The sequence below is a fragment of the Schistocerca cancellata genome, unplaced genomic scaffold (assembly GCF_023864275.1).
Source record: "Schistocerca cancellata isolate TAMUIC-IGC-003103 unplaced genomic scaffold, iqSchCanc2.1 HiC_scaffold_831, whole genome shotgun sequence".
Classification (NCBI taxonomy): domain Eukaryota; kingdom Metazoa; phylum Arthropoda; class Insecta; order Orthoptera; family Acrididae; genus Schistocerca; species Schistocerca cancellata.
The window spans coordinates 108,248-134,558 of NW_026046842.1; the positions used below are offsets into that span (position 1 = coordinate 108,248).

General features: G+C 50.6%; 45 non-coding genes across 45 annotated transcripts; all 45 read left to right on the forward strand.

Moving 5' to 3' along the window:
- Nucleotides 1-353: 353 nt before the first annotated feature.
- On the forward strand, nt 354-425 carry Trnat-cgu (transfer RNA threonine (anticodon CGU)). Its single transcript has one exon. It is a non-coding gene; the product is annotated as a tRNA-Thr (tRNA).
- A 323-nt stretch (nt 426-748) lies between these two features.
- On the forward strand, nt 749-822 carry Trnan-guu (transfer RNA asparagine (anticodon GUU)). The gene has a single exon. It is a non-coding gene; the product is annotated as a tRNA-Asn (tRNA).
- Nucleotides 823-1,510: 688 nt separating this feature from the next.
- Nucleotides 1,511-1,582, forward strand: Trnat-cgu (transfer RNA threonine (anticodon CGU)). The gene has a single exon. It is a non-coding gene; the product is annotated as a tRNA-Thr (tRNA).
- A 323-nt stretch (nt 1,583-1,905) lies between these two features.
- Trnan-guu (transfer RNA asparagine (anticodon GUU)) lies at nt 1,906-1,979 on the forward strand. Its single transcript has one exon. It is a non-coding gene; the product is annotated as a tRNA-Asn (tRNA).
- A 694-nt stretch (nt 1,980-2,673) lies between these two features.
- On the forward strand, nt 2,674-2,745 carry Trnat-cgu (transfer RNA threonine (anticodon CGU)). Its single transcript has one exon. It is a non-coding gene; the product is annotated as a tRNA-Thr (tRNA).
- A 323-nt stretch (nt 2,746-3,068) lies between these two features.
- Trnan-guu (transfer RNA asparagine (anticodon GUU)) lies at nt 3,069-3,142 on the forward strand. The gene has a single exon. It is a non-coding gene; the product is annotated as a tRNA-Asn (tRNA).
- Nucleotides 3,143-3,830: 688 nt separating this feature from the next.
- On the forward strand, nt 3,831-3,902 carry Trnat-cgu (transfer RNA threonine (anticodon CGU)). The gene has a single exon. It is a non-coding gene; the product is annotated as a tRNA-Thr (tRNA).
- Nucleotides 3,903-4,225: 323 nt separating this feature from the next.
- On the forward strand, nt 4,226-4,299 carry Trnan-guu (transfer RNA asparagine (anticodon GUU)). Its single transcript has one exon. It is a non-coding gene; the product is annotated as a tRNA-Asn (tRNA).
- A 688-nt stretch (nt 4,300-4,987) lies between these two features.
- Nucleotides 4,988-5,059, forward strand: Trnat-cgu (transfer RNA threonine (anticodon CGU)). Its single transcript has one exon. It is a non-coding gene; the product is annotated as a tRNA-Thr (tRNA).
- Nucleotides 5,060-5,382: 323 nt separating this feature from the next.
- On the forward strand, nt 5,383-5,456 carry Trnan-guu (transfer RNA asparagine (anticodon GUU)). Its single transcript has one exon. It is a non-coding gene; the product is annotated as a tRNA-Asn (tRNA).
- Nucleotides 5,457-6,144: 688 nt separating this feature from the next.
- On the forward strand, nt 6,145-6,216 carry Trnat-cgu (transfer RNA threonine (anticodon CGU)). The gene has a single exon. It is a non-coding gene; the product is annotated as a tRNA-Thr (tRNA).
- Nucleotides 6,217-6,539: 323 nt separating this feature from the next.
- Trnan-guu (transfer RNA asparagine (anticodon GUU)) lies at nt 6,540-6,613 on the forward strand. Its single transcript has one exon. It is a non-coding gene; the product is annotated as a tRNA-Asn (tRNA).
- Nucleotides 6,614-7,301: 688 nt separating this feature from the next.
- Nucleotides 7,302-7,373, forward strand: Trnat-cgu (transfer RNA threonine (anticodon CGU)). The gene has a single exon. It is a non-coding gene; the product is annotated as a tRNA-Thr (tRNA).
- Nucleotides 7,374-7,696: 323 nt separating this feature from the next.
- Trnan-guu (transfer RNA asparagine (anticodon GUU)) lies at nt 7,697-7,770 on the forward strand. The gene has a single exon. It is a non-coding gene; the product is annotated as a tRNA-Asn (tRNA).
- A 688-nt stretch (nt 7,771-8,458) lies between these two features.
- Trnat-cgu (transfer RNA threonine (anticodon CGU)) lies at nt 8,459-8,530 on the forward strand. Its single transcript has one exon. It is a non-coding gene; the product is annotated as a tRNA-Thr (tRNA).
- Nucleotides 8,531-8,853: 323 nt separating this feature from the next.
- Trnan-guu (transfer RNA asparagine (anticodon GUU)) lies at nt 8,854-8,927 on the forward strand. The gene has a single exon. It is a non-coding gene; the product is annotated as a tRNA-Asn (tRNA).
- Nucleotides 8,928-9,615: 688 nt separating this feature from the next.
- On the forward strand, nt 9,616-9,687 carry Trnat-cgu (transfer RNA threonine (anticodon CGU)). The gene has a single exon. It is a non-coding gene; the product is annotated as a tRNA-Thr (tRNA).
- A 323-nt stretch (nt 9,688-10,010) lies between these two features.
- Trnan-guu (transfer RNA asparagine (anticodon GUU)) lies at nt 10,011-10,084 on the forward strand. Its single transcript has one exon. It is a non-coding gene; the product is annotated as a tRNA-Asn (tRNA).
- Nucleotides 10,085-10,772: 688 nt separating this feature from the next.
- On the forward strand, nt 10,773-10,844 carry Trnat-cgu (transfer RNA threonine (anticodon CGU)). Its single transcript has one exon. It is a non-coding gene; the product is annotated as a tRNA-Thr (tRNA).
- A 323-nt stretch (nt 10,845-11,167) lies between these two features.
- Trnan-guu (transfer RNA asparagine (anticodon GUU)) lies at nt 11,168-11,241 on the forward strand. The gene has a single exon. It is a non-coding gene; the product is annotated as a tRNA-Asn (tRNA).
- A 688-nt stretch (nt 11,242-11,929) lies between these two features.
- On the forward strand, nt 11,930-12,001 carry Trnat-cgu (transfer RNA threonine (anticodon CGU)). The gene has a single exon. It is a non-coding gene; the product is annotated as a tRNA-Thr (tRNA).
- Nucleotides 12,002-12,324: 323 nt separating this feature from the next.
- On the forward strand, nt 12,325-12,398 carry Trnan-guu (transfer RNA asparagine (anticodon GUU)). The gene has a single exon. It is a non-coding gene; the product is annotated as a tRNA-Asn (tRNA).
- A 688-nt stretch (nt 12,399-13,086) lies between these two features.
- Trnat-cgu (transfer RNA threonine (anticodon CGU)) lies at nt 13,087-13,158 on the forward strand. The gene has a single exon. It is a non-coding gene; the product is annotated as a tRNA-Thr (tRNA).
- Nucleotides 13,159-13,481: 323 nt separating this feature from the next.
- On the forward strand, nt 13,482-13,555 carry Trnan-guu (transfer RNA asparagine (anticodon GUU)). Its single transcript has one exon. It is a non-coding gene; the product is annotated as a tRNA-Asn (tRNA).
- A 688-nt stretch (nt 13,556-14,243) lies between these two features.
- Trnat-cgu (transfer RNA threonine (anticodon CGU)) lies at nt 14,244-14,315 on the forward strand. The gene has a single exon. It is a non-coding gene; the product is annotated as a tRNA-Thr (tRNA).
- Nucleotides 14,316-14,638: 323 nt separating this feature from the next.
- On the forward strand, nt 14,639-14,712 carry Trnan-guu (transfer RNA asparagine (anticodon GUU)). Its single transcript has one exon. It is a non-coding gene; the product is annotated as a tRNA-Asn (tRNA).
- Nucleotides 14,713-15,406: 694 nt separating this feature from the next.
- On the forward strand, nt 15,407-15,478 carry Trnat-cgu (transfer RNA threonine (anticodon CGU)). Its single transcript has one exon. It is a non-coding gene; the product is annotated as a tRNA-Thr (tRNA).
- Nucleotides 15,479-15,801: 323 nt separating this feature from the next.
- Trnan-guu (transfer RNA asparagine (anticodon GUU)) lies at nt 15,802-15,875 on the forward strand. The gene has a single exon. It is a non-coding gene; the product is annotated as a tRNA-Asn (tRNA).
- Nucleotides 15,876-16,563: 688 nt separating this feature from the next.
- Nucleotides 16,564-16,635, forward strand: Trnat-cgu (transfer RNA threonine (anticodon CGU)). The gene has a single exon. It is a non-coding gene; the product is annotated as a tRNA-Thr (tRNA).
- A 323-nt stretch (nt 16,636-16,958) lies between these two features.
- Nucleotides 16,959-17,032, forward strand: Trnan-guu (transfer RNA asparagine (anticodon GUU)). The gene has a single exon. It is a non-coding gene; the product is annotated as a tRNA-Asn (tRNA).
- A 694-nt stretch (nt 17,033-17,726) lies between these two features.
- On the forward strand, nt 17,727-17,798 carry Trnat-cgu (transfer RNA threonine (anticodon CGU)). The gene has a single exon. It is a non-coding gene; the product is annotated as a tRNA-Thr (tRNA).
- A 323-nt stretch (nt 17,799-18,121) lies between these two features.
- Nucleotides 18,122-18,195, forward strand: Trnan-guu (transfer RNA asparagine (anticodon GUU)). The gene has a single exon. It is a non-coding gene; the product is annotated as a tRNA-Asn (tRNA).
- Nucleotides 18,196-18,889: 694 nt separating this feature from the next.
- Trnat-cgu (transfer RNA threonine (anticodon CGU)) lies at nt 18,890-18,961 on the forward strand. The gene has a single exon. It is a non-coding gene; the product is annotated as a tRNA-Thr (tRNA).
- A 323-nt stretch (nt 18,962-19,284) lies between these two features.
- Nucleotides 19,285-19,358, forward strand: Trnan-guu (transfer RNA asparagine (anticodon GUU)). The gene has a single exon. It is a non-coding gene; the product is annotated as a tRNA-Asn (tRNA).
- Nucleotides 19,359-20,188: 830 nt separating this feature from the next.
- Trnat-cgu (transfer RNA threonine (anticodon CGU)) lies at nt 20,189-20,260 on the forward strand. Its single transcript has one exon. It is a non-coding gene; the product is annotated as a tRNA-Thr (tRNA).
- Nucleotides 20,261-20,583: 323 nt separating this feature from the next.
- On the forward strand, nt 20,584-20,657 carry Trnan-guu (transfer RNA asparagine (anticodon GUU)). Its single transcript has one exon. It is a non-coding gene; the product is annotated as a tRNA-Asn (tRNA).
- Nucleotides 20,658-21,351: 694 nt separating this feature from the next.
- On the forward strand, nt 21,352-21,423 carry Trnat-cgu (transfer RNA threonine (anticodon CGU)). The gene has a single exon. It is a non-coding gene; the product is annotated as a tRNA-Thr (tRNA).
- Nucleotides 21,424-21,746: 323 nt separating this feature from the next.
- Trnan-guu (transfer RNA asparagine (anticodon GUU)) lies at nt 21,747-21,820 on the forward strand. The gene has a single exon. It is a non-coding gene; the product is annotated as a tRNA-Asn (tRNA).
- Nucleotides 21,821-22,514: 694 nt separating this feature from the next.
- Nucleotides 22,515-22,586, forward strand: Trnat-cgu (transfer RNA threonine (anticodon CGU)). Its single transcript has one exon. It is a non-coding gene; the product is annotated as a tRNA-Thr (tRNA).
- A 323-nt stretch (nt 22,587-22,909) lies between these two features.
- Trnan-guu (transfer RNA asparagine (anticodon GUU)) lies at nt 22,910-22,983 on the forward strand. The gene has a single exon. It is a non-coding gene; the product is annotated as a tRNA-Asn (tRNA).
- A 688-nt stretch (nt 22,984-23,671) lies between these two features.
- On the forward strand, nt 23,672-23,743 carry Trnat-cgu (transfer RNA threonine (anticodon CGU)). Its single transcript has one exon. It is a non-coding gene; the product is annotated as a tRNA-Thr (tRNA).
- A 323-nt stretch (nt 23,744-24,066) lies between these two features.
- On the forward strand, nt 24,067-24,140 carry Trnan-guu (transfer RNA asparagine (anticodon GUU)). Its single transcript has one exon. It is a non-coding gene; the product is annotated as a tRNA-Asn (tRNA).
- A 694-nt stretch (nt 24,141-24,834) lies between these two features.
- Nucleotides 24,835-24,906, forward strand: Trnat-cgu (transfer RNA threonine (anticodon CGU)). The gene has a single exon. It is a non-coding gene; the product is annotated as a tRNA-Thr (tRNA).
- Nucleotides 24,907-25,229: 323 nt separating this feature from the next.
- On the forward strand, nt 25,230-25,303 carry Trnan-guu (transfer RNA asparagine (anticodon GUU)). Its single transcript has one exon. It is a non-coding gene; the product is annotated as a tRNA-Asn (tRNA).
- Nucleotides 25,304-25,997: 694 nt separating this feature from the next.
- Trnat-cgu (transfer RNA threonine (anticodon CGU)) lies at nt 25,998-26,069 on the forward strand. The gene has a single exon. It is a non-coding gene; the product is annotated as a tRNA-Thr (tRNA).
- The last annotated feature ends 242 nt before the right edge of the window (nt 26,070-26,311 follow it).

Sequence of the window (26,311 nt, forward strand, 5' to 3'; positions counted from 1 at the left end):
GGCCGAGCGACGTGCAGTCGCCTTACATGAAGCCCCATGGGCAACGCCAGTGCCACTGTGGACAACAGCATACTGCAGCCAGAGAGAGGAGCCGAAAGGCGCATTTCGCAGTCGAGCCACGCAATCCAACAAACTGTGCACTAGGTCAAGATTGTGCAGACCGCAAACGCTTGGTGGCACGACGCTCGTCGTCGATCGTAAGGGCGAAACAGTCAAGAGATTTGGAAAACTGCAATGTGGACACCCCCAGCAGCAGCAGCAGCTGTGTGCCAAATCCGTTATCTGGTCGAGGGCTGCAAGATTCAGTATGATGAAGTGACAATTCGGGGATAGCTCACAAACGCGCAGCTGCCGCCTTCTTAGCTCAGTGGTAGAGCACTGGTCTCGTAAACCAGGGGTCGTGAGTTCGAACCTCACAGAAGGCATTCATTTTTTTAACCTTCCCGCAAGGAGCGGAGCTATCGCGAGCAGCATCTAACACATGGCAGTACACTGAATGGAAGGGATGTTCTTCAACCTATAACAAGTATCCTACTGGCCTCAGAGGTTTTCTGATTGCATAGGGAGAACAGTGGTTTGTATGCATTTTGTAGTATAATGTCATGCTTGGCGATGTCATTCGTTTACGAGCGTCGCTACAGTGTGCATGCATTTTATCCATGTGAAGAGGCGTAAGCAGATGCTACCATTCTGCGAGATTCCTGCAGAAGGTATACGAACTGCGTTGATATGCACAGCACAAGTCAAGGCCTCCGTGGCGCAATCGGCTAGCGCGTTCGGCTGTTAACCGAAAGGTTGGTGGTTCGAGCCCACCCGGGGGCGAAATCGTTTTAACCGTCTCCCAGGTGAGGACATACGTCAACTTTGTTAGAGATACACAGCTAGTGTGACAACTTGGCTGTGTTGAGTGATGCCACAGAGCCTTATACACATTCAGCCAAGTGACACTGTAGGTAAAAACATGGCCCTACACAGACGTTCTACTGTTTTCCTATTTCTTCGTCATGTGTGACACTGCAGTAGAGCGACGCCCACTACAAAAGACGTATTCTTTACATTCAATTTCAGCGTGTACGTCGCGAGTGCCATATGACAGGGCCTGTCTCTCGATGTCGATTTCTATTTGGTGTCTCTTAAGTGTCGGTCTGCAGTAGGCCGCTGCTGGCCGAGCGACGTGCAGTCGCCTTACATGAAGCCCCATGGGCAACGCTAGTGCCACTGTCGACAACAGCATACTGCAGCCAGAGAGAGGAGCCGAAAGGCGCATTTCGCAGTCGAGCCACGCAATCCAACAAACTGTGCACTAGGTCAAGATTGTGCAGACCGCAAACGTTTGGTGGCACGACGCTCGTCGTCGATCGTAAGGGCGAAACAGTCAAGAGATGTGGAAAACGGCCATGTGGACACCCCCAGCAGCAGCTGTGTGCCAAATCCGATATCTGGTCGAGGGCTGCAAGATTCAGCATGATGAAGTGACAATTCGGGGAGAGCTCACAAACGCAAAGCTGCCGCCTTCTTAGCTCAGTGGTAGAGCACTGGTCTCGTAAACCAGGGGTCGTGAGTTCGAACCTCACAGAAGGCATTCATTTTTTTAACCTTCCCGCAAGGAGCGGAGCTATCGCGAGCAGCATCTAACACATGGCAGTACACTGAATGGAAGGGATGTTCTACAACCTATAACAAGTATCCTACTGGCCTCAGAGGTTTTCTGATTGCATAGGGAGAACAGTGGTTTGTATGCATTTTGTAGTATAATGTCATGCTTGGCGATGTCATTCGTTTACGAGCGTCGCTACAGTGTGCATGCATTTTATCCATGTGAAGAGGCGTAAGCAGATGCTACCATTCTGCGAGATTCCTGCAGAAGGTATACAAACTGCGTTGATATGCACAGCACAAGCCAAGGCCTCCGTGGCGCAATCGGCTAGCGCGTTCGGCTGTTAACCGAAAGGTTGGTGGTTCGAGCCCACCCGGGGGCGAAATCGTTTTAACCGTCACCCAGGTGAGGACATACGTCAACTTTGTTAGAGATACACAGCTAGTGTGACAACTTGGCTGTGTTGAGTGATGCCACAGAGCCTTATACACATTCAGCCAAGTGACACTGTAGGTAAAAACATGGCCCTACACAGACGTTCTACTGTTTTCCTATTTCTTCGTCATGTGTGACACTGCAGTAGAGCGACGCCCACTACAAAAGACGTATTCTTTACATTCAATTTCAGCGTATACGTCGCGAGTGCCATATGACAGGGCCTGTCTCTCGATGTCGATTTCTATTTGGTGTCTCTTAAGTGTCGGTCTGCAGTAGGCCGCTGCTGGCCGAGCGACGTGCAGTCGCCTTACATGAAGCCCCATGGGCAACGCCAGTGCCACTGTGGACAACAGCATACTGCAGCCAGAGAGAGGAGCCGAAAGGCGCATTTCGCAGTCGAGCCACGCAATCCAACAAACTGTGCACTAGGTCAAGATTGTGCAGACCGCAAACGCTTGGTGGCACGACGCTCGTCGTCGATCGTAAGGGCGAAACAGTCAAGAGATTTGGAAAACTGCAATGTGGACACCCCCAGCAGCAGCAGCAGCTGTGTGCCAAATCCGTTATCTGGTCGAGGGCTGCAAGATTCAGTATGATGAAGTGACAATTCGGGGATAGCTCACAAACGCGCAGCTGCCGCCTTCTTAGCTCAGTGGTAGAGCACTGGTCTCGTAAACCAGGGGTCGTGAGTTCGAACCTCACAGAAGGCATTCATTTTTTTAACCTTCCCGCAAGGAGCGGAGCTATCGCGAGCAGCATCTAACACATGGCAGTACACTGAATGGAAGGGATGTTCTTCAACCTATAACAAGTATCCTACTGGCCTCAGAGGTTTTCTGATTGCATAGGGAGAACAGTGGTTTGTATGCATTTTGTAGTATAATGTCATGCTTGGCGATGTCATTCGTTTACGAGCGTCGCTACAGTGTGCATGCATTTTATCCATGTGAAGAGGCGTAAGCAGATGCTACCATTCTGCGAGATTCCTGCAGAAGGTATACGAACTGCGTTGATATGCACAGCACAAGTCAAGGCCTCCGTGGCGCAATCGGCTAGCGCGTTCGGCTGTTAACCGAAAGGTTGGTGGTTCGAGCCCACCCGGGGGCGAAATCGTTTTAACCGTCTCCCAGGTGAGGACATACGTCAACTTTGTTAGAGATACACAGCTAGTGTGACAACTTGGCTGTGTTGAGTGATGCCACAGAGCCTTATACACATTCAGCCAAGTGACACTGTAGGTAAAAACATGGCCCTACACAGACGTTCTACTGTTTTCCTATTTCTTCGTCATGTGTGACACTGCAGTAGAGCGACGCCCACTACAAAAGACGTATTCTTTACATTCAATTTCAGCGTGTACGTCGCGAGTGCCATATGACAGGGCCTGTCTCTCGATGTCGATTTCTATTTGGTGTCTCTTAAGTGTCGGTCTGCAGTAGGCCGCTGCTGGCCGAGCGACGTGCAGTCGCCTTACATGAAGCCCCTTGGGCAACGCTAGTGCCACTGTCGACAACAGCATACTGCAGCCAGAGAGAGGAGCCGAAAGGCGCATTTCGCAGTCGAGCCACGCAATCCAACAAACTGTGCACTAGGTCAAGATTGTGCAGACCGCAAACGTTTGGTGGCACGACGCTCGTCGTCGATCGTAAGGGCGAAACAGTCAAGAGATGTGGAAAACGGCCATGTGGACACCCCCAGCAGCAGCTGTGTGCCAAATCCGATATTTGGTCGAGGGCTGCAAGATTCAGCATGATGAAGTGACAATTCGGGGAGAGCTCACAAACGCAAAGCTGCCGCCTTCTTAGCTCAGTGGTAGAGCACTGGTCTCGTAAACCAGGGGTCGTGAGTTCGAACCTCACAGAAGGCATTCATTTTTTTAACCTTCCCGCAAGGAGCGGAGCTATCGCGAGCAGCATCTAACACATGGCAGTACACTGAATGGAAGGGATGTTCTACAACCTATAACAAGTATCCTACTGGCCTCAGAGGTTTTCTGATTGCATAGGGAGAACAGTGGTTTGTATGCATTTTGTAGTATAATGTCATGCTTGGCGATGTCATTCGTTTACGAGCGTCGCTACAGTGTGCATGCATTTTATCCATGTGAAGAGGCGTAAGCAGATGCTACCATTCTGCGAGATTCCTGCAGAAGGTATACAAACTGCGTTGATATGCACAGCACAAGCCAAGGCCTCCGTGGCGCAATCGGCTAGCGCGTTCGGCTGTTAACCGAAAGGTTGGTGGTTCGAGCCCACCCGGGGGCGAAATCGTTTTAACCGTCACCCAGGTGAGGACATACGTCAACTTTGTTAGAGATACACAGCTAGTGTGACAACTTGGCTGTGTTGAGTGATGCCACAGAGCCTTATACACATTCAGCCAAGTGACACTGTAGGTAAAAACATGGCCCTACACAGACGTTCTACTGTTTTCCTATTTCTTCGTCATGTGTGACACTGCAGTAGAGCGACGCCCACTACAAAAGACGTATTCTTTACATTCAATTTCAGCGTGTACGTCGCGAGTGCCATATGACAGGGCCTGTCTCTCGATGTCGATTTCTATTTGGTGTCTCTTAAGTGTCGGTCTGCAGTAGGCCGCTGCTGGCCGAGCGACGTGCAGTCGCCTTACATGAAGCCCCATGGGCAACGCTAGTGCCACTGTCGACAACAGCATACTGCAGCCAGAGAGAGGAGCCGAAAGGCGCATTTCGCAGTCGAGCCACGCAATCCAACAAACTGTGCACTAGGTCAAGATTGTGCAGACCGCAAACGTTTGGTGGCACGACGCTCGTCGTCGATCGTAAGGGCGAAACAGTCAAGAGATGTGGAAAACGGCCATGTGGACACCCCCAGCAGCAGCTGTGTGCCAAATCCGATATTTGGTCGAGGGCTGCAAGATTCAGCATGATGAAGTGACAATTCGGGGAGAGCTCACAAACGCAAAGCTGCCGCCTTCTTAGCTCAGTGGTAGAGCACTGGTCTCGTAAACCAGGGGTCGTGAGTTCGAACCTCACAGAAGGCATTCATTTTTTTAACCTTCCCGCAAGGAGCGGAGCTATCGCGAGCAGCATCTAACACATGGCAGTACACTGAATGGAAGGGATGTTCTACAACCTATAACAAGTATCCTACTGGCCTCAGAGGTTTTCTGATTGCATAGGGAGAACAGTGGTTTGTATGCATTTTGTAGTATAATGTCATGCTTGGCGATGTCATTCGTTTACGAGCGTCGCTACAGTGTGCATGCATTTTATCCATGTGAAGAGGCGTAAGCAGATGCTACCATTCTGCGAGATTCCTGCAGAAGGTATACAAACTGCGTTGATATGCACAGCACAAGCCAAGGCCTCCGTGGCGCAATCGGCTAGCGCGTTCGGCTGTTAACCGAAAGGTTGGTGGTTCGAGCCCACCCGGGGGCGAAATCGTTTTAACCGTCACCCAGGTGAGGACATACGTCAACTTTGTTAGAGATACACAGCTAGTGTGACAACTTGGCTGTGTTGAGTGATGCCACAGAGCCTTATACACATTCAGCCAAGTGACACTGTAGGTAAAAACATGGCCCTACACAGACGTTCTACTGTTTTCCTATTTCTTCGTCATGTGTGACACTGCAGTAGAGCGACGCCCACTACAAAAGACGTATTCTTTACATTCAATTTCAGCGTGTACGTCGCGAGTGCCATATGACAGGGCCTGTCTCTCGATGTCGATTTCTATTTGGTGTCTCTTAAGTGTCGGTCTGCAGTAGGCCGCTGCTGGCCGAGCGACGTGCAGTCGCCTTACATGAAGCCCCATGGGCAACGCTAGTGCCACTGTCGACAACAGCATACTGCAGCCAGAGAGAGGAGCCGAAAGGCGCATTTCGCAGTCGAGCCACGCAATCCAACAAACTGTGCACTAGGTCAAGATTGTGCAGACCGCAAACGTTTGGTGGCACGACGCTCGTCGTCGATCGTAAGGGCGAAACAGTCAAGAGATGTGGAAAACGGCCATGTGGACACCCCCAGCAGCAGCTGTGTGCCAAATCCGATATTTGGTCGAGGGCTGCAAGATTCAGCATGATGAAGTGACAATTCGGGGAGAGCTCACAAACGCAAAGCTGCCGCCTTCTTAGCTCAGTGGTAGAGCACTGGTCTCGTAAACCAGGGGTCGTGAGTTCGAACCTCACAGAAGGCATTCATTTTTTTAACCTTCCCGCAAGGAGCGGAGCTATCGCGAGCAGCATCTAACACATGGCAGTACACTGAATGGAAGGGATGTTCTACAACCTATAACAAGTATCCTACTGGCCTCAGAGGTTTTCTGATTGCATAGGGAGAACAGTGGTTTGTATGCATTTTGTAGTATAATGTCATGCTTGGCGATGTCATTCGTTTACGAGCGTCGCTACAGTGTGCATGCATTTTATCCATGTGAAGAGGCGTAAGCAGATGCTACCATTCTGCGAGATTCCTGCAGAAGGTATACAAACTGCGTTGATATGCACAGCACAAGCCAAGGCCTCCGTGGCGCAATCGGCTAGCGCGTTCGGCTGTTAACCGAAAGGTTGGTGGTTCGAGCCCACCCGGGGGCGAAATCGTTTTAACCGTCACCCAGGTGAGGACATACGTCAACTTTGTTAGAGATACACAGCTAGTGTGACAACTTGGCTGTGTTGAGTGATGCCACAGAGCCTTATACACATTCAGCCAAGTGACACTGTAGGTAAAAACATGGCCCTACACAGACGTTCTACTGTTTTCCTATTTCTTCGTCATGTGTGACACTGCAGTAGAGCGACGCCCACTACAAAAGACGTATTCTTTACATTCAATTTCAGCGTGTACGTCGCGAGTGCCATATGACAGGGCCTGTCTCTCGATGTCGATTTCTATTTGGTGTCTCTTAAGTGTCGGTCTGCAGTAGGCCGCTGCTGGCCGAGCGACGTGCAGTCGCCTTACATGAAGCCCCATGGGCAACGCTAGTGCCACTGTCGACAACAGCATACTGCAGCCAGAGAGAGGAGCCGAAAGGCGCATTTCGCAGTCGAGCCACGCAATCCAACAAACTGTGCACTAGGTCAAGATTGTGCAGACCGCAAACGTTTGGTGGCACGACGCTCGTCGTCGATCGTAAGGGCGAAACAGTCAAGAGATGTGGAAAACGGCCATGTGGACACCCCCAGCAGCAGCTGTGTGCCAAATCCGATATTTGGTCGAGGGCTGCAAGATTCAGCATGATGAAGTGACAATTCGGGGAGAGCTCACAAACGCAAAGCTGCCGCCTTCTTAGCTCAGTGGTAGAGCACTGGTCTCGTAAACCAGGGGTCGTGAGTTCGAACCTCACAGAAGGCATTCATTTTTTTAACCTTCCCGCAAGGAGCGGAGCTATCGCGAGCAGCATCTAACACATGGCAGTACACTGAATGGAAGGGATGTTCTACAACCTATAACAAGTATCCTACTGGCCTCAGAGGTTTTCTGATTGCATAGGGAGAACAGTGGTTTGTATGCATTTTGTAGTATAATGTCATGCTTGGCGATGTCATTCGTTTACGAGCGTCGCTACAGTGTGCATGCATTTTATCCATGTGAAGAGGCGTAAGCAGATGCTACCATTCTGCGAGATTCCTGCAGAAGGTATACAAACTGCGTTGATATGCACAGCACAAGCCAAGGCCTCCGTGGCGCAATCGGCTAGCGCGTTCGGCTGTTAACCGAAAGGTTGGTGGTTCGAGCCCACCCGGGGGCGAAATCGTTTTAACCGTCACCCAGGTGAGGACATACGTCAACTTTGTTAGAGATACACAGCTAGTGTGACAACTTGGCTGTGTTGAGTGATGCCACAGAGCCTTATACACATTCAGCCAAGTGACACTGTAGGTAAAAACATGGCCCTACACAGACGTTCTACTGTTTTCCTATTTCTTCGTCATGTGTGACACTGCAGTAGAGCGACGCCCACTACAAAAGACGTATTCTTTACATTCAATTTCAGCGTGTACGTCGCGAGTGCCATATGACAGGGCCTGTCTCTCGATGTCGATTTCTATTTGGTGTCTCTTAAGTGTCGGTCTGCAGTAGGCCGCTGCTGGCCGAGCGACGTGCAGTCGCCTTACATGAAGCCCCATGGGCAACGCTAGTGCCACTGTCGACAACAGCATACTGCAGCCAGAGAGAGGAGCCGAAAGGCGCATTTCGCAGTCGAGCCACGCAATCCAACAAACTGTGCACTAGGTCAAGATTGTGCAGACCGCAAACGTTTGGTGGCACGACGCTCGTCGTCGATCGTAAGGGCGAAACAGTCAAGAGATGTGGAAAACGGCCATGTGGACACCCCCAGCAGCAGCTGTGTGCCAAATCCGATATTTGGTCGAGGGCTGCAAGATTCAGCATGATGAAGTGACAATTCGGGGAGAGCTCACAAACGCAAAGCTGCCGCCTTCTTAGCTCAGTGGTAGAGCACTGGTCTCGTAAACCAGGGGTCGTGAGTTCGAACCTCACAGAAGGCATTCATTTTTTTAACCTTCCCGCAAGGAGCGGAGCTATCGCGAGCAGCATCTAACACATGGCAGTACACTGAATGGAAGGGATGTTCTACAACCTATAACAAGTATCCTACTGGCCTCAGAGGTTTTCTGATTGCATAGGGAGAACAGTGGTTTGTATGCATTTTGTAGTATAATGTCATGCTTGGCGATGTCATTCGTTTACGAGCGTCGCTACAGTGTGCATGCATTTTATCCATGTGAAGAGGCGTAAGCAGATGCTACCATTCTGCGAGATTCCTGCAGAAGGTATACAAACTGCGTTGATATGCACAGCACAAGCCAAGGCCTCCGTGGCGCAATCGGCTAGCGCGTTCGGCTGTTAACCGAAAGGTTGGTGGTTCGAGCCCACCCGGGGGCGAAATCGTTTTAACCGTCACCCAGGTGAGGACATACGTCAACTTTGTTAGAGATACACAGCTAGTGTGACAACTTGGCTGTGTTGAGTGATGCCACAGAGCCTTATACACATTCAGCCAAGTGACACTGTAGGTAAAAACATGGCCCTACACAGACGTTCTACTGTTTTCCTATTTCTTCGTCATGTGTGACACTGCAGTAGAGCGACACCCACTACAAAAGACGTATTCTTTACATTCAATTTCAGCGTGTACGTCGCGAGTGCCATATGACAGGGCCTGTCTCTCGATGTCGATTTCTATTTGGTGTCTCTTAAGTGTCGGTCTGCAGTAGGCCGCTGCTGGCCGAGCGACGTGCAGTCGCCTTACATGAAGCCCCATGGGCAACGCTAGTGCCACTGTCGACAACAGCATACTGCAGCCAGAGAGAGGAGCCGAAAGGCGCATTTCGCAGTCGAGCCACGCAATCCAACAAACTGTGCACTAGGTCAAGATTGTGCAGACCGCAAACGTTTGGTGGCACGACGCTCGTCGTCGATCGTAAGGGCGAAACAGTCAAGAGATGTGGAAAACGGCCATGTGGACACCCCCAGCAGCAGCTGTGTGCCAAATCCGATATCTGGTCGAGGGCTGCAAGATTCAGCATGATGAAGTGACAATTCGGGGAGAGCTCACAAACGCAAAGCTGCCGCCTTCTTAGCTCAGTGGTAGAGCACTGGTCTCGTAAACCAGGGGTCGTGAGTTCGAACCTCACAGAAGGCATTCATTTTTTTAACCTTCCCGCAAGGAGCGGAGCTATCGCGAGCAGCATCTAACACATGGCAGTACACTGAATGGAAGGGATGTTCTACAACCTATAACAAGTATCCTACTGGCCTCAGAGGTTTTCTGATTGCATAGGGAGAACAGTGGTTTGTATGCATTTTGTAGTATAATGTCATGCTTGGCGATGTCATTCGTTTACGAGCGTCGCTACAGTGTGCATGCATTTTATCCATGTGAAGAGGCGTAAGCAGATGCTACCATTCTGCGAGATTCCTGCAGAAGGTATACGAACTGCGTTGATATGCACAGCACAAGTCAAGGCCTCCGTGGCGCAATCGGCTAGCGCGTTCGGCTGTTAACCGAAAGGTTGGTGGTTCGAGCCCACCCGGGGGCGAAATCGTTTTAACCGTCACCCAGGTGAGGACATACGTCAACTTTGTTAGAGATACACAGCTAGTGTGACAACTTGGCTGTGTTGAGTGATGCCACAGAGCCTTATACACATTCAGCCAAGTGACACTGTAGGTAAAAACATGGCCCTACACAGACGTTCTACTGTTTTCCTATTTCTTCGTCATGTGTGACACTGCAGTAGAGCGACGCCCACTACAAAAGACGTATTCTTTACATTCAATTTCAGCGTGTACGTCGCGAGTGCCATATGACAGGGCCTGTCTCTCGATGTCGATTTCTATTTGGTGTCTCTTAAGTGTCGGTCTGCAGTAGGCCGCTGCTGGCCGAGCGACGTGCAGTCGCCTTACATGAAGCCCCATGGGCAACGCTAGTGCCACTGTCGACAACAGCATACTGCAGCCAGAGAGAGGAGCCGAAAGGCGCATTTCGCAGTCGAGCCACGCAATCCAACAAACTGTGCACTAGGTCAAGATTGTGCAGACCGCAAACGTTTGGTGGCACGACGCTCGTCGTCGATCGTAAGGGCGAAACAGTCAAGAGATGTGGAAAACGGCCATGTGGACACCCCCAGCAGCAGCTGTGTGCCAAATCCGATATTTGGTCGAGGGCTGCAAGATTCAGCATGATGAAGTGACAATTCGGGGAGAGCTCACAAACGCAAAGCTGCCGCCTTCTTAGCTCAGTGGTAGAGCACTGGTCTCGTAAACCAGGGGTCGTGAGTTCGAACCTCACAGAAGGCATTCATTTTTTTAACCTTCCCGCAAGGAGCGGAGCTATCGCGAGCAGCATCTAACACATGGCAGTACACTGAATGGAAGGGATGTTCTACAACCTATAACAAGTATCCTACTGGCCTCAGAGGTTTTCTGATTGCATAGGGAGAACAGTGGTTTGTATGCATTTTGTAGTATAATGTCATGCTTGGCGATGTCATTCGTTTACGAGCGTCGCTACAGTGTGCATGCATTTTATCCATGTGAAGAGGCGTAAGCAGATGCTACCATTCTGCGAGATTCCTGCAGAAGGTATACAAACTGCGTTGATATGCACAGCACAAGCCAAGGCCTCCGTGGCGCAATCGGCTAGCGCGTTCGGCTGTTAACCGAAAGGTTGGTGGTTCGAGCCCACCCGGGGGCGAAATCGTTTTAACCGTCACCCAGGTGAGGACATACGTCAACTTTGTTAGAGATACACAGCTAGTGTGACAACTTGGCTGTGTTGAGTGATGCCACAGAGCCTTATACACATTCAGCCAAGTGACACTGTAGGTAAAAACATGGCCCTACACAGACGTTCTACTGTTTTCCTATTTCTTCGTCATGTGTGACACTGCAGTAGAGCGACGCCCACTACAAAAGACGTATTCTTTACATTCAATTTCAGCGTATACGTCGCGAGTGCCATATGACAGGGCCTGTCTCTCGATGTCGATTTCTATTTGGTGTCTCTTAAGTGTCGGTCTGCAGTAGGCCGCTGCTGGCCGAGCGACGTGCAGTCGCCTTACATGAAGCCCCATGGGCAACGCTAGTGCCACTGTCGACAACAGCATACTGCAGCCAGAGAGAGGAGCCGAAAGGCGCATTTCGCAGTCGAGCCACGCAATCCAACAAACTGTGCACTAGGTCAAGATTGTGCAGACCGCAAACGTTTGGTGGCACGACGCTCGTCGTCGATCGTAAGGGCGAAACAGTCAAGAGATGTGGAAAACGGCCATGTGGACACCCCCAGCAGCAGCTGTGTGCCAAATCCGATATTTGGTCGAGGGCTGCAAGATTCAGCATGATGAAGTGACAATTCGGGGAGAGCTCACAAACGCAAAGCTGCCGCCTTCTTAGCTCAGTGGTAGAGCACTGGTCTCGTAAACCAGGGGTCGTGAGTTCGAACCTCACAGAAGGCATTCATTTTTTTAACCTTCCCGCAAGGAGCGGAGCTATCGCGAGCAGCATCTAACACATGGCAGTACACTGAATGGAAGGGATGTTCTACAACCTATAACAAGTATCCTACTGGCCTCAGAGGTTTTCTGATTGCATAGGGAGAACAGTGGTTTGTATGCATTTTGTAGTATAATGTCATGCTTGGCGATGTCATTCGTTTACGAGCGTCGCTACAGTGTGCATGCATTTTATCCATGTGAAGAGGCGTAAGCAGATGCTACCATTCTGCGAGATTCCTGCAGAAGGTATACAAACTGCGTTGATATGCACAGCACAAGCCAAGGCCTCCGTGGCGCAATCGGCTAGCGCGTTCGGCTGTTAACCGAAAGGTTGGTGGTTCGAGCCCACCCGGGGGCGAAATCGTTTTAACCGTCACCCAGGTGAGGACATACGTCAACTTTGTTAGAGATACACAGCTAGTGTGACAACTTGGCTGTGTTGAGTGATGCCACAGAGCCTTATACACATTCAGCCAAGTGACACTGTAGGTAAAAACATGGCCCTACACAGACGTTCTACTGTTTTCCTATTTCTTCGTCATGTGTGACACTGCAGTAGAGCGACGCCCACTACAAAAGACGTATTCTTTACATTCAATTTCAGCGTGTACGTCGCGAGTGCCATATGACAGGGCCTGTCTCTCGATGTCGATTTCTATTTGGTGTCTCTTAAGTGTCGGTCTGCAGTAGGCCGCTGCTGGCCGAGCGACGTGCAGTCGCCTTACATGAAGCCCCATGGGCAACGCTAGTGCCACTGTCGACAACAGCATACTGCAGCCAGAGAGAGGAGCCGAAAGGCGCATTTCGCAGTCGAGCCACGCAATCCAACAAACTGTGCACTAGGTCAAGATTGTGCAGACCGCAAACGTTTGGTGGCACGACGCTCGTCGTCGATCGTAAGGGCGAAACAGTCAAGAGATGTGGAAAACGGCCATGTGGACACCCCCAGCAGCAGCTGTGTGCCAAATCCGATATCTGGTCGAGGGCTGCAAGATTCAGCATGATGAAGTGACAATTCGGGGAGAGCTCACAAACGCAAAGCTGCCGCCTTCTTAGCTCAGTGGTAGAGCACTGGTCTCGTAAACCAGGGGTCGTGAGTTCGAACCTCACAGAAGGCATTCATTTTTTTAACCTTCCCGCAAGGAGCGGAGCTATCGCGAGCAGCATCTAACACATGGCAGTACACTGAATGGAAGGGATGTTCTACAACCTATAACAAGTATCCTACTGGCCTCAGAGGTTTTCTGATTGCATAGGGAGAACAGTGGTTTGTATGCATTTTGTAGTATAATGTCATGCTTGGCGATGTCATTCGTTTACGAGCGTCGCTACAGTGTGCATGCATTTTATCCATGTGAAGAGGCGTAAGCAGATGCTACCATTCTGCGAGATTCCTGCAGAAGGTATACGAACTGCGTTGATATGCACAGCACAAGTCAAGGCCTCCGTGGCGCAATCGGCTAGCGCGTTCGGCTGTTAACCGAAAGGTTGGTGGTTCGAGCCCACCCGGGGGCGAAATCGTTTTAACCGTCACCCAGGTGAGGACATACGTCAACTTTGTTAGAGATACACAGCTAGTGTGACAACTTGGCTGTGTTGAGTGATGCCACAGAGCCTTATACACATTCAGCCAAGTGACACTGTAGGTAAAAACATGGCCCTACACAGACGTTCTACTGTTTTCCTATTTATTCGTCATGTGTGACACTGCAGTAGAGCGACGCCCACTACAAAAGACGTATTCTTTACATTCAATTTCAGCGTATACGTCGCGAGTGCCATATGACAGGGCCTGTCTCTCGATGTCGATTTCTATTTGGTGTCTCTTAAGTGTCGGTCTGCAGTAGGCCGCTGCTGGCCGAGCGACGTGCAGTCGCCTTACATGAAGCCCCATGGGCAACGCCAGTGCCACTGTGGACAACAGCATACTGCAGCCAGAGAGAGGAGCCGAAAGGCGCATTTCGCAGTCGAGCCACGCAATCCAACAAACTGTGCACTAGGTCAAGATTGTGCAGACCGCAAACGCTTGGTGGCACGACGCTCGTCGTCGATCGTAAGGGCGAAACAGTCAAGAGATTTGGAAAACTGCAATGTGGACACCCCCAGCAGCAGCTGTGTGCCAAATCCGTTATCTGGTCGAGGGCTGCAAGATTCAGTATGATGAAGTGACAATTCGGGGATAGCTCACAAACGCGCAGCTGCCGCCTTCTTAGCTCAGTGGTAGAGCACTGGTCTCGTAAACCAGGGGTCGTGAGTTCGAACCTCACAGAAGGCATTCATTTTTTTAACCTTCCCGCAAGGAGCGGAGCTATCGCGAGCAGCATCTAACACATGGCAGTACACTGAATGGAAGGGATGTTCTACAACCTATAACAAGTATCCTACTGGCCTCAGAGGTTTTCTGATTGCATAGGGAGAACAGTGGTTTGTATGCATTTTGTAGTATAATGTCATGCTTGGCGATGTCATTCGTTTACGAGCGTCGCTACAGTGTGCATGCATTTTATCCATGTGAAGAGGCGTAAGCAGATGCTACCATTCTGCGAGATTCCTGCAGAAGGTATACGAACTGCGTTGATATGCACAGCACAAGTCAAGGCCTCCGTGGCGCAATCGGCTAGCGCGTTCGGCTGTTAACCGAAAGGTTGGTGGTTCGAGCCCACCCGGGGGCGAAATCGTTTTAACCGTCACCCAGGTGAGGACATACGTCAGCTTTGTTAGAGATACACAGCTAGTGTGACAACTTGGCTGTGTTGAGTGATGCCACAGAGCCTTATACACATTCAGCCAAGTGACACTGTAGGTAAAAACATGGCCCTGCACAGACGTTCTACTGTTTTCCTATTTATTCGTCATGTGTGACACTGCAGTAGAGCGACGCCCACTACAAAAGACGTATTCTTTACATTCAATTTCAGCGTATACGTCGCGAGTGCCATATGACAGGGCCTGTCTCTCGATGTCGATTTCTATTTGGTGTCTCTTAAGTGTCGGTCTGCAGTAGGCCGCTGCTGGCCGAGCGACGTGCAGTCGCCTTACATGAAGCCCCATGGGCAACGCCAGTGCCACTGTGGACAACAGCATACTGCAGCCAGAGAGAGGAGCCGAAAGGCGCATTTCGCAGTCGAGCCACGCAATCCAACAAACTGTGCACTAGGTCAAGATTGTGCAGACCGCAAACGTTTGGTGGCACGACGCTCGTCGTCGATCGTAAGGGCGAAACAGTCAAGAGATTTGGAAAACGGCAATGTGGACACCCCCAGCAGCAGCAGCAGCTGTGTGCCAAATCCGTTATCTGGTCGAGGGCTGCAAGATTCAGTATGATGAAGTGACAATTCGGGGATAGCTCACAAACGCGCAGCTGCCGCCTTCTTAGCTCAGTGGTAGAGCACTGGTCTCGTAAACCAGGGGTCGTGAGTTCGAACCTCACAGAAGGCATTCATTTTTTTAACCTTCCCGCAAGGAGCGGAGCTATCGCGAGCAGCATCTAACACATGGCAGTACACTGAATGGAAGGGATGTTCTACAACCTATAACAAGTATCCTACTGGCCTCAGAGGTTTTCTGATTGCATAGGGAGAACAGTGGTTTGTATGCATTTTGTAGTATAATGTCATGCTTGGCGATGTCATTCGTTTACGAGCGTCGCTACAGTGTGCATGCATTTTATCCATGTGAAGAGGCGTAAGCAGATGCTACCATTCTGCGAGATTCCTGCAGAAGGTATACGAACTGCGTTGATATGCACAGCACAAGTCAAGGCCTCCGTGGCGCAATCGGCTAGCGCGTTCGGCTGTTAACCGAAAGGTTGGTGGTTCGAGCCCACCCGGGGGCGAAATCGTTTTAACCGTCACCCAGGTGAGGACATACGTCAACTTTGTTAGAGATACACAGCTAGTGTGACAACTTGGCTGTGTTGAGTGATGCCACAGAGCCTTATACACATTCAGCCAAGTGACACTGTAGGTAAAAACATGGCCCTACACAGACGTTCTACTGTTTTCCTATTTATTCGTCATGTGTGACACTGCAGTAGAGCGACGCCCACTACAAAAGACGTATTCTTTACATTCAATTTCAGCGTATACGTCGCGAGTGCCATATGACAGGGCCTGTCTCTCGATGTCGATTTCTATTTGGTGTCTCTTAAGTGTCGGTCTGCAGTAGGCCGCTGCTGGCCGAGCGACGTGCAGTCGCCTTACATGAAGCCCCATGGGCAACGCCAGTGCCACTGTGGACAACAGCATACTGCAGCCAGAGAGAGGAGCCGAAAGGCGCATTTCGCAGTCGAGCCACGCAATCCAACAAACTGTGCACTAGGTCAAGATTGTGCAGACCGCAAACGCTTGGTGGCACGACGCTCGTCGTCGATCGTAAGGGCGAAACAGTCAAGAGATTTGGAAAACTGCAATGTGGACACCCCCAGCAGCAGCTGTGTGCCAAATCCGTTATCTGGTCGAGGGCTGCAAGATTCAGTATGATGAAGTGACAATTCGGGGATAGCTCACAAACGCGCAGCTGCCGCCTTCTTAGCTCAGTGGTAGAGCACTGGTCTCGTAAACCAGGGGTCGTGAGTTCGAACCTCACAGAAGGCATTCATTTTTTTAACCTTCCCGCAAGGAGCGGAGCTATCGCGAGCAGCATCTAACACATGGCAGTACACTGAATGGAAGGGATGTTCTACAACCTATAACAAGTATCCTACTGGCCTCAGAGGTTTTCTGATTGCATAGGGAGAACAGTGGTTTGTATGCATTTTGTAGTATAATGTCATGCTTGGCGATGTCATTCGTTTACGAGCGTCGCTACAGTGTGCATGCATTTTATCCATGTGAAGAGGCGTAAGCAGATGCTACCATTCTGCGAGATTCCTGCAGAAGGTATACGAACTGCGTTGATATGCACAGCACAAGTCAAGGCCTCCGTGGCGCAATCGGCTAGCGCGTTCGGCTGTTAACCGAAAGGTTGGTGGTTCGAGCCCACCCGGGGGCGAAATCGTTTTAACCGTCACCCAGGTGAGGACATACGTCAGCTTTGTTAGAGATACACAGCTAGTGTGACAACTTGGCTGTGTTGAGTGATGCCACAGAGCCTTATACACATTCAGCCAAGTGACACTGTAGGTAAAAACATGGCCCTGCACAGACGTTCTACTGTTTTCCTATTTATTCGTCATGTGTGACACTGCAGTAGAGCGACGCCCACTACAAAAGACGTATTCTTTACATTCAATTTCAGCGTATACGTCGCGAGTGCCATATGACAGGGCCTGTCTCTCGATGTCGATTTCTATTTGGTGTCTCTTAAGTGTCGGTCTGCAGTAGGCCGCTGCTGGCCGAGCGACGTGCAGTCGCCTTACATGAAGCCCCATGGGCAACGCCAGTGCCACTGTGGACAACAGCATACTGCAGCCAGAGAGAGGAGCCGAAAGGCGCATTTCGCAGTCGAGCCACGCAATCCAACAAACTGTGCACTAGGTCAAGATTGTGCAGACCGCAAACGTTTGGTGGCACGACGCTCGTCGTCGATCGTAAGGGCGAAACAGTCAAGAGATTTGGAAAACGGCAATGTGGACACCCCCAGCAGCAGCAGCAGCTGTGTGCCAAATCCGTTATCTGGTCGAGGGCTGCAAGATTCAGTATGATGAAGTGACAATTCGGGGATAGCTCACAAACGCGCAGCTGCCGCCTTCTTAGCTCAGTGGTAGAGCACTGGTCTCGTAAACCAGGGGTCGTGAGTTCGAACCTCACAGAAGGCATTCATTTTTTTAACCTTCCCGCAAGGAGCGGAGCTATCGCGAGCAGCATCTAACACATGGCAGTACACTGAATGGAAGGGATGTTCTACAACCTATAACAAGTATCCTACTGGCCTCAGAGGTTTTCTGATTGCATAGGGAGAACAGTGGTTTGTATGCATTTTGTAGTATAATGTCATGCTTGGCGATGTCATTCGTTTACGAGCGTCGCTACAGTGTGCATGCATTTTATCCATGTGAAGAGGCGTAAGCAGATGCTACCATTCTGCGAGATTCCTGCAGAAGGTATACGAACTGCGTTGATATGCACAGCACAAGTCAAGGCCTCCGTGGCGCAATCGGCTAGCGCGTTCGGCTGTTAACCGAAAGGTTGGTGGTTCGAGCCCACCCGGGGGCGAAATCGTTTTAACCGTCACCCAGGTGAGGACATACGTCAGCTTTGTTAGAGATACACAGCTAGTGTGACAACTTGGCTGTGTTGAGTGATGCCACAGAGCCTTATACACATTCAGCCAAGTGACACTGTAGGTAAAAACATGGCCCTGCACAGACGTTCTACTGTTTTCCTATTTATTCGTCATGTGTGACACTGCAGTAGAGCGACGCCCACTACAAAAGACGTATTCTTTACATTCAATTTCAGCGTATACGTCGCGAGTGCCATATGACAGGGCCTGTCTCTCGATGTCGATTTCTATTTGGTGTCTCTTAAGTGTCGGTCTGCAGTAGGCCGCTGCTGGCCGAGCGACGTGCAGTCGCCTTACATGAAGCCCCATGGGCAACGCCAGTGCCACTGTGGACAACAGCATACTGCAGCCAGAGAGAGGAGCCGAAAGGCGCATTTCGCAGTCGAGCCACGCAATCCAACAAACTGTGCACTAGGTCAAGATTGTGCAGACCGCAAACGCTTGGTGGCACGACGCTCGTCGTCGATCGTAAGGGCGAAACAGTCAAGAGATTTGGAAAACGGCAATGTGGACACCCCCAGCAGCAGCAGCAGCTGTGTGCCAAATCCGTTATCTGGTCGAGGGCTGCAAGATTCAGTATGATGAAGTGACAATTCGGGGATAGCTCACAAACGCGCAGCTGCCGCCTTCTTAGCTCAGTGGTAGAGCACTGGTCTCGTAAACCAGGGGTCGTGAGTTCGAACCTCACAGAAGGCATTCATTTTTTTAACCTTCCCGCAAGGAGCGGAGCTATCGCGAGCAGCATCTAACACATGGCAGTACACTGAATGGAAGGGATGTTCTACAACCTATAACAAGTATCCTACTGGCCTCAGAGGTTTTCTGATTGCATAGGGAGAACAGTGGTTTGTATGCATTTTGTAGTATAATGTCATGCTTGGCGATGTCATTCGTTTACGAGCGTCGCTACAGTGTGCATGCATTTTATCCATGTGAAGAGGCGTAAGCAGATGCTACCATTCTGCGAGATTCCTGCAGAAGGTATACGAACTGCGTTGATATGCACAGCACAAGTGAAGGCCTGCGTGGCGCAATCGGCTAGCGCGTTCGGCTGTTAACCGAAAGGTTGGTGGTTCGAGCCCACCCGGGGGCGAAATCGTTTTAACCGTCACCCAGGTGAGGACATACGTCAGCTTTGTTAGAGATACACAGCTAGTGTGACAACTTGGCTGTGTTGAGTGATGCCACAGAGCCTTATACACATTCAGCCAAGTGACACTGTAGGTAAAAACATGGCCCTGCACAGACGTTCTACTGTTTTCCTATTTATTCGTCATGTGTGACACTGCAGTAGAGCGACGCCCACTACAAAAGACGTATTCTTTACATTCAATTTCAGCGTATACGTCGCGAGTGCCATATGACAGGGCCTGTCTCTCGATGTCGATTTCTATTTGGTGTCTCTTAAGTGTCGGTCTGCAGTAGGCCGCTGCTGGCCGAGCGACGTGCAGTCGCCTTACATGAAGCCCCATGGGCAACGCCAGTGCCACTGTGGACAACAGCATACTGCAGCCAGAGAGAGGAGCCGAAAGGCGCATTTCGCAGTCGAGCCACGCAATCCAACAAACTGTGCACTAGGTCAAGATTGTGCAGACCGCAAACGTTTGGTGGCACGACGCTCGCCACTGTGGACAACAGCATACTGCAGCCAGAGAGAGGAGCCGAAAGGCGCATTTCGCAGTCGAGCCACGCAATCCAACAAACTGTGCACTAGGTCAAGATTGTGCAGACCGCAAACGTTTGGTGGCACGACGCTCGTCGTCGATCGTAAGGGCGAAACAGTCAAGAGATTTGGAAAACGGCAATGTGGACACCCCCAGCAGCAGCAGCAGCTGTGTGCCAAATCCGTTATCTGGTCGAGGGCTGCAAGATTCAGTATGATGAAGTGACAATTCGGGGATAGCTCACAAACGCGCAGCTGCCGCCTTCTTAGCTCAGTGGTAGAGCACTGGTCTCGTAAACCAGGGGTCGTGAGTTCGAACCTCACAGAAGGCATTCATTTTTTTAACCTTCCCGCAAGGAGCGGAGCTATCGCGAGCAGCATCTAACACATGGCAGTACACTGAATGGAAGGGATGTTCTACAACCTATAACAAGTATCCTACTGGCCTCAGAGGTTTTCTGATTGCATAGGGAGAACAGTGGTTTGTATGCATTTTGTAGTATAATGTCATGCTTGGCGATGTCATTCGTTTACGAGCGTCGCTACAGTGTGCATGCATTTTATCCATGTGAAGAGGCGTAAGCAGATGCTACCATTCTGCGAGATTCCTGCAGAAGGTATACGAACTGCGTTGATATGCACAGCACAAGTCAAGGCCTCCGTGGCGCAATCGGCTAGCGCGTTCGGCTGTTAACCGAAAGGTTGGTGGTTCGAGCCCACCCGGGGGCGAAATCGTTTTAACCGTCACCCAGGTGAGGACATACGTCAGCTTTGTTAGAGATACACAGCTAGTGTGACAACTTGGCTGTGTTGAGTGATGCCACAGAGCCTTATACACATTCAGCCAAGTGACACTGTAGGTAAAAACATGGCCCTGCACAGACGTTCTACTGTTTTCCTATTTATTCGTCATGTGTGACACTGCAGTAGAGCGACGCCCACTACAAAAGACGTATTCTTTACATTCAATTTCAGCGTATACGTCGCGAGTGCCATATGACAGGGCCTGTCTCTCGATGTCGATTTCTATTTGGTGTCTCTTAAGTGTCGGTCTGCAGTAGGCCGCTGCTGGCCGAGCGACGTGCAGTCGCCTTACATGAAGCCCCATGGGCAACGCCAGTGCCACTGTGGACAACAGCATACTGCAGCCAGAGAGAGGAGCCGAAAGGCGCATTTCGCAGTCGAGCCACGCAATCCAACAAACTGTGCACTAGGTCAAGATTGTGCAGACCGCCAACGCTTGGTGGCACGACGCTCGTCGTCGATCGTAAGGGCGAAACAGTCAAGAGATTTGGAAAACGGCAATGTGGACACCCCCAGCAGCAGCAGCAGCTGTGTGCCAAATCCGTTATCTGGTCGAGGGCTGCAAGATTCAGTATGATGAAGTGACAATTCGGGGATAGCTCACAAACGCGCAGCTGCCGCCTTCTTAGCTCAGTGGTAGAGCACTGGTCTCGTAAACCAGGGGTCGTGAGTTCGAACCTCACAGAAGGCATTCATTTTTTTAACCTTCCCGCAAGGAGCGGAGCTATCGCGAGCAGCATCTAACACATGGCAGTACACTGAATGGAAGGGATGTTCTACAACCTATAACAAGTATCCTACTGGCCTCAGAGGTTTTCTGATTGCATAGGGAGAACAGTGGTTTGTATGCATTTTGTAGTATAATGTCATGCTTGGCGATGTCATTCGTTTACGAGCGTCGCTACAGTGTGCATGCATTTTATCCATGTGAAGAGGCGTAAGCAGATGCTACCATTCTGCGAGATTCCTGCAGAAGGTATACGAACTGCGTTGATATGCACAGCACAAGTCAAGGCCTCCGTGGCGCAATCGGCTAGCGCGTTCGGCTGTTAACCGAAAGGTTGGTGGTTCGAGCCCACCCGGGGGCGAAATCGTTTTAACCGTCACCCAGGTGAGGACATACGTCAACTTTGTTAGAGATACACAGCTAGTGTGACAACTTGGTTGTGTTGAGTGATGCCACAGAGCCTTATACACATTCAGCCAAGTGACACTGTAGGTAAAAACATGGCCCTGCACAGACGTTCTACTGTTTTCCTATTTATTCGTCATGTGTGACACTGCAGTAGAGCGACGCCCACTACAAAAGACGTATTCTTTACATTCAATTTCAGCGTATACGTCGCGAGTGCCATATGACAGGGCCTGTCTCTCGATGTCGATTTCTATTTGGTGTCTCTTAAGTGTCGGTCTGCAGTAGGCCGCTGCTGGCCGAGCGACGTGCAGTCGCCTTACATGAAGCCCCATGGGCAACGCCAGTGCCACTGTGGACAACAGCATACTGCAGCCAGAGAGAGGAGCCGAAAGGCGCATTTCGCAGTCGAGCCACGCAATCCAACAAACTGTGCACTAGGTCAAGATTGTGCAGACCGCCAACGCTTGGTGGCACGACGCTCGTCGTCGATCGTAAGGGCGAAACAGTCAAGAGATTTGGAAAACGGCAATGTGGACACCCCCAGCAGCAGCAGCAGCTGTGTGCCAAATCCGTTATCTGGTCGAGGGCTGCAAGATTCAGTATGATGAAGTGACAATTCGGGGATAGCTCACAAACGCGCAGCTGCCGCCTTCTTAGCTCAGTGGTAGAGCACTGGTCTCGTAAACCAGGGGTCGTGAGTTCGAACCTCACAGAAGGCATTCATTTTTTTAACCTTCCCGCAAGGAGCGGAGCTATCGCGAGCAGCATCTAACACATGGCAGTACACTGAATGGAAGGGATGTTCTACAACCTATAACAAGTATCCTACTGGCCTCAGAGGTTTTCTGATTGCATAGGGAGAACAGTGGTTTGTATGCATTTTGTAGTATAATGTCATGCTTGGCGATGTCATTCGTTTACGAGCGTCGCTACAGTGTGCATGCATTTTATCCATGTGAAGAGGCGTAAGCAGATGCTACCATTCTGCGAGATTCCTGCAGAAGGTATACGAACTGCGTTGATATGCACAGCACAAGTCAAGGCCTCCGTGGCGCAATCGGCTAGCGCGTTCGGCTGTTAACCGAAAGGTTGGTGGTTCGAGCCCACCCGGGGGCGAAATCGTTTTAACCGTCACCCAGGTGAGGACATACGTCAACTTTGTTAGAGATACACAGCTAGTGTGACAACTTGGTTGTGTTGAGTGATGCCACAGAGCCTTATACACATTCAGCCAAGTGACACTGTAGGTAAAAACATGGCCCTGCACAGACGTTCTACTGTTTTCCTATTTATTCGTCATGTGTGACACTGCAGTAGAGCGACGCCCACTACAAAAGACGTATTCTTTACATTCAATTTCAGCGTATACGTCGCGAGTGCCATATGACAGGGCCTGTCTCTCGATGTCGATTTCTATTTGGTGTCTCTTAAGTGTCGGTCTGCAGTAGGCCGCTGCTGGCCGAGCGACGTGCAGTCGCCTTACATGAAGCCCCATGGGCAACGCCAGTGCCACTGTGGACAACAGCATACTGCAGCCAGAGAGAGGAGCCGAAAGGCGCATTTCGCAGTCGAGCCACGCAATCCAACAAACTGTGCACTAGGTCAAGATTGTGCAGACCGCCAACGCTTGGTGGCACGACGCTCGTCGTCGATCGTAAGGGCGAAACAGTCAAGAGATTTGGAAAACTGCAATGTGGACACCCCCAGCAGCAGCTGTGTGCCAAATCCGTTATCTGGTCGAGGGCTGCAAGATTCAGTATGATGAAGTGACAATTCGGGGATAGCTCACAAACGCGCAGCTGCCGCCTTCTTAGCTCAGTGGTAGAGCACTGGTCTCGTAAACCAGGGGTCGTGAGTTCGAACCTCACAGAAGGCATTCATATTTTTAACCTTCCCGCAAGGAGCGGAGCTATCGCGAGCAGCATCTAACACATGGCAGTACACTGAATGGAAGGGATGTTCTACAACCTATAACAAGTATCCTACTGGCCTCAGAGGTTTTCTGATTGCATAGGGAGAACAGTGGTTTGTATGCATTTTGTAGTATAATGTCATGCTTGGCGATGTCATTCGTTTACGAGCGTCGCTACAGTGTGCATGCATTTTATCCATGTGAAGAGGCGTAAGCAGATGCTACCATTCTGCGAGATTCCTGCAGAAGGTATACGAACTGCGTTGATATGCACAGCACAAGTCAAGGCCTCCGTGGCGCAATCGGCTAGCGCGTTCGGCTGTTAACCGAAAGGTTGGTGGTTCGAGCCCACCTGGGGGCGAAATCGTTTTCACCGTCACCCAGGTGAGGACATACGTCAACTTTGTTAGAGATACACAGCTAGTGTGACAACTTGGCTGTGTTGAGTGATGCCACAGAGCCTTATACACATTCAGCCAAGTGACACTGTAGGTAAAAACATGGCCCTACACAGACGTTCTACTGTTTTCCTATTTATTCGTCATGTGTGACACTGCAGTAGAGCGACGCCCACTACAAAAGACGTATTCTTTACATTCAATTTCAGCGTATACGTCGCGAGTGCCATATGACAGGGCCTGTCTCTCGATGTCGATTTCTATTTGGTGTCTCTTAAGTGTCGGTCTGCAGTAGGCCGCTGCTGGCCGAGCGACGTGCAGTCGCCTTACATGAAGCCCCATGGGCAACGCCAGTGCCACTGTGGACAACAGCATACTGCAGCCAGAGAGAGGAGCCGAAAGGCGCATTTCGCAGTCGAGCCACGCAATCCAACAAACTGTGCACTAGGTCAAGATTGTGCAGACCGCAAACGCTTGGTGGCACGACGCTCGTCGTCGATCGTAAGGGCGAAACAGTCAAGAGATTTGGAAAACGGCAATGTGGACACCCCCAGCAGCAGCAGCAGCTGTGTGCCAAATCCGTTATCTGGTCGAGGGCTGCAAGATTCAGTATGATGAAGTGACAATTCGGGGATAGCTCACAAACGCGCAGCTGCCGCCTTCTTAGCTCAGTGGTAGAGCACTGGTCTCGTAAACCAGGGGTCGTGAGTTCGAACCTCACAGAAGGCATTCATTTTTTTAACCTTCCCGCAAGGAGCGGAGCTATCGCGAGCAGCATCTAACACATGGCAGTACACTGAATGGAAGGGATGTTCTACAACCTATAACAAGTATCCTACTGGCCTCAGAGGTTTTCTGATTGCATAGGGAGAACAGTGGTTTGTATGCATTTTGTAGTATAATGTCATGCTTGGCGATGTCATTCGTTTACGAGCGTCGCTACAGTGTGCATGCATTTTATCCATGTGAAGAGGCGTAAGCAGATGCTACCATTCTGCGAGATTCCTGCAGAAGGTATACGAACTGCGTTGATATGCACAGCACAAGTCAAGGCCTCCGTGGCGCAATCGGCTAGCGCGTTCGGCTGTTAACCGAAAGGTTGGTGGTTCGAGCCCACCCGGGGGCGAAATCGTTTTAACCGTCACCCAGGTGAGGACATACGTCAACTTTGTTAGAGATACACAGCTAGTGTGACAACTTGGCTGTGTTGAGTGATGCCACAGAGCCTTATACACATTCAGCCAAGTGACACTGTAGGTAAAAACATGGCCCTGCACAGACGTTCTACTGTTTTCCTATTTATTCGTCATGTGTGACACTGCAGTAGAGCGACGCCCACTACAAAAGACGTATTCTTTACATTCAATTTCAGCGTATACGTCGCGAGTGCCATATGACAGGGCCTGTCTCTCGATGTCGATTTCTATTTGGTGTCTCTTAAGTGTCGGTCTGCAGTAGGCCGCTGCTGGCCGAGCGACGTGCAGTCGCCTTACATGAAGCCCCATGGGCAACGCCAGTGCCACTGTGGACAACAGCATACTGCAGCCAGAGAGAGGAGCCGAAAGGCGCATTTCGCAGTCGAGCCACGCAATCCAACAAACTGTGCACTAGGTCAAGATTGTGCAGACCGCAAACGCTTGGTGGCACGACGCTCGTCGTCGATCGTAAGGGCGAAACAGTCAAGAGATTTGGAAAACGGCAATGTGGACACCCCCAGCAGCAGCAGCAGCTGTGTGCCAAATCCGTTATCTGGTCGAGGGCTGCAAGATTCAGTATGATGAAGTGACAATTCGGGGATAGCTCACAAACGCGCAGCTGCCGCCTTCTTAGCTCAGTGGTAGAGCACTGGTCTCGTAAACCAGGGGTCGTGAGTTCGAACCTCACAGAAGGCATTCATTTTTTTAACCTTCCCGCAAGGAGCGGAGCTATCGCGAGCAGCATCTAACACATGGCAGTACACTGAATGGAAGGGATGTTCTACAACCTATAACAAGTATCCTACTGGCCTCAGAGGTTTTCTGATTGCATAGGGAGAACAGTGGTTTGTATGCATTTTGTAGTATAATGTCATGCTTGGCGATGTCATTCGTTTACGAGCGTCGCTACAGTGTGCATGCATTTTATCCATGTGAAG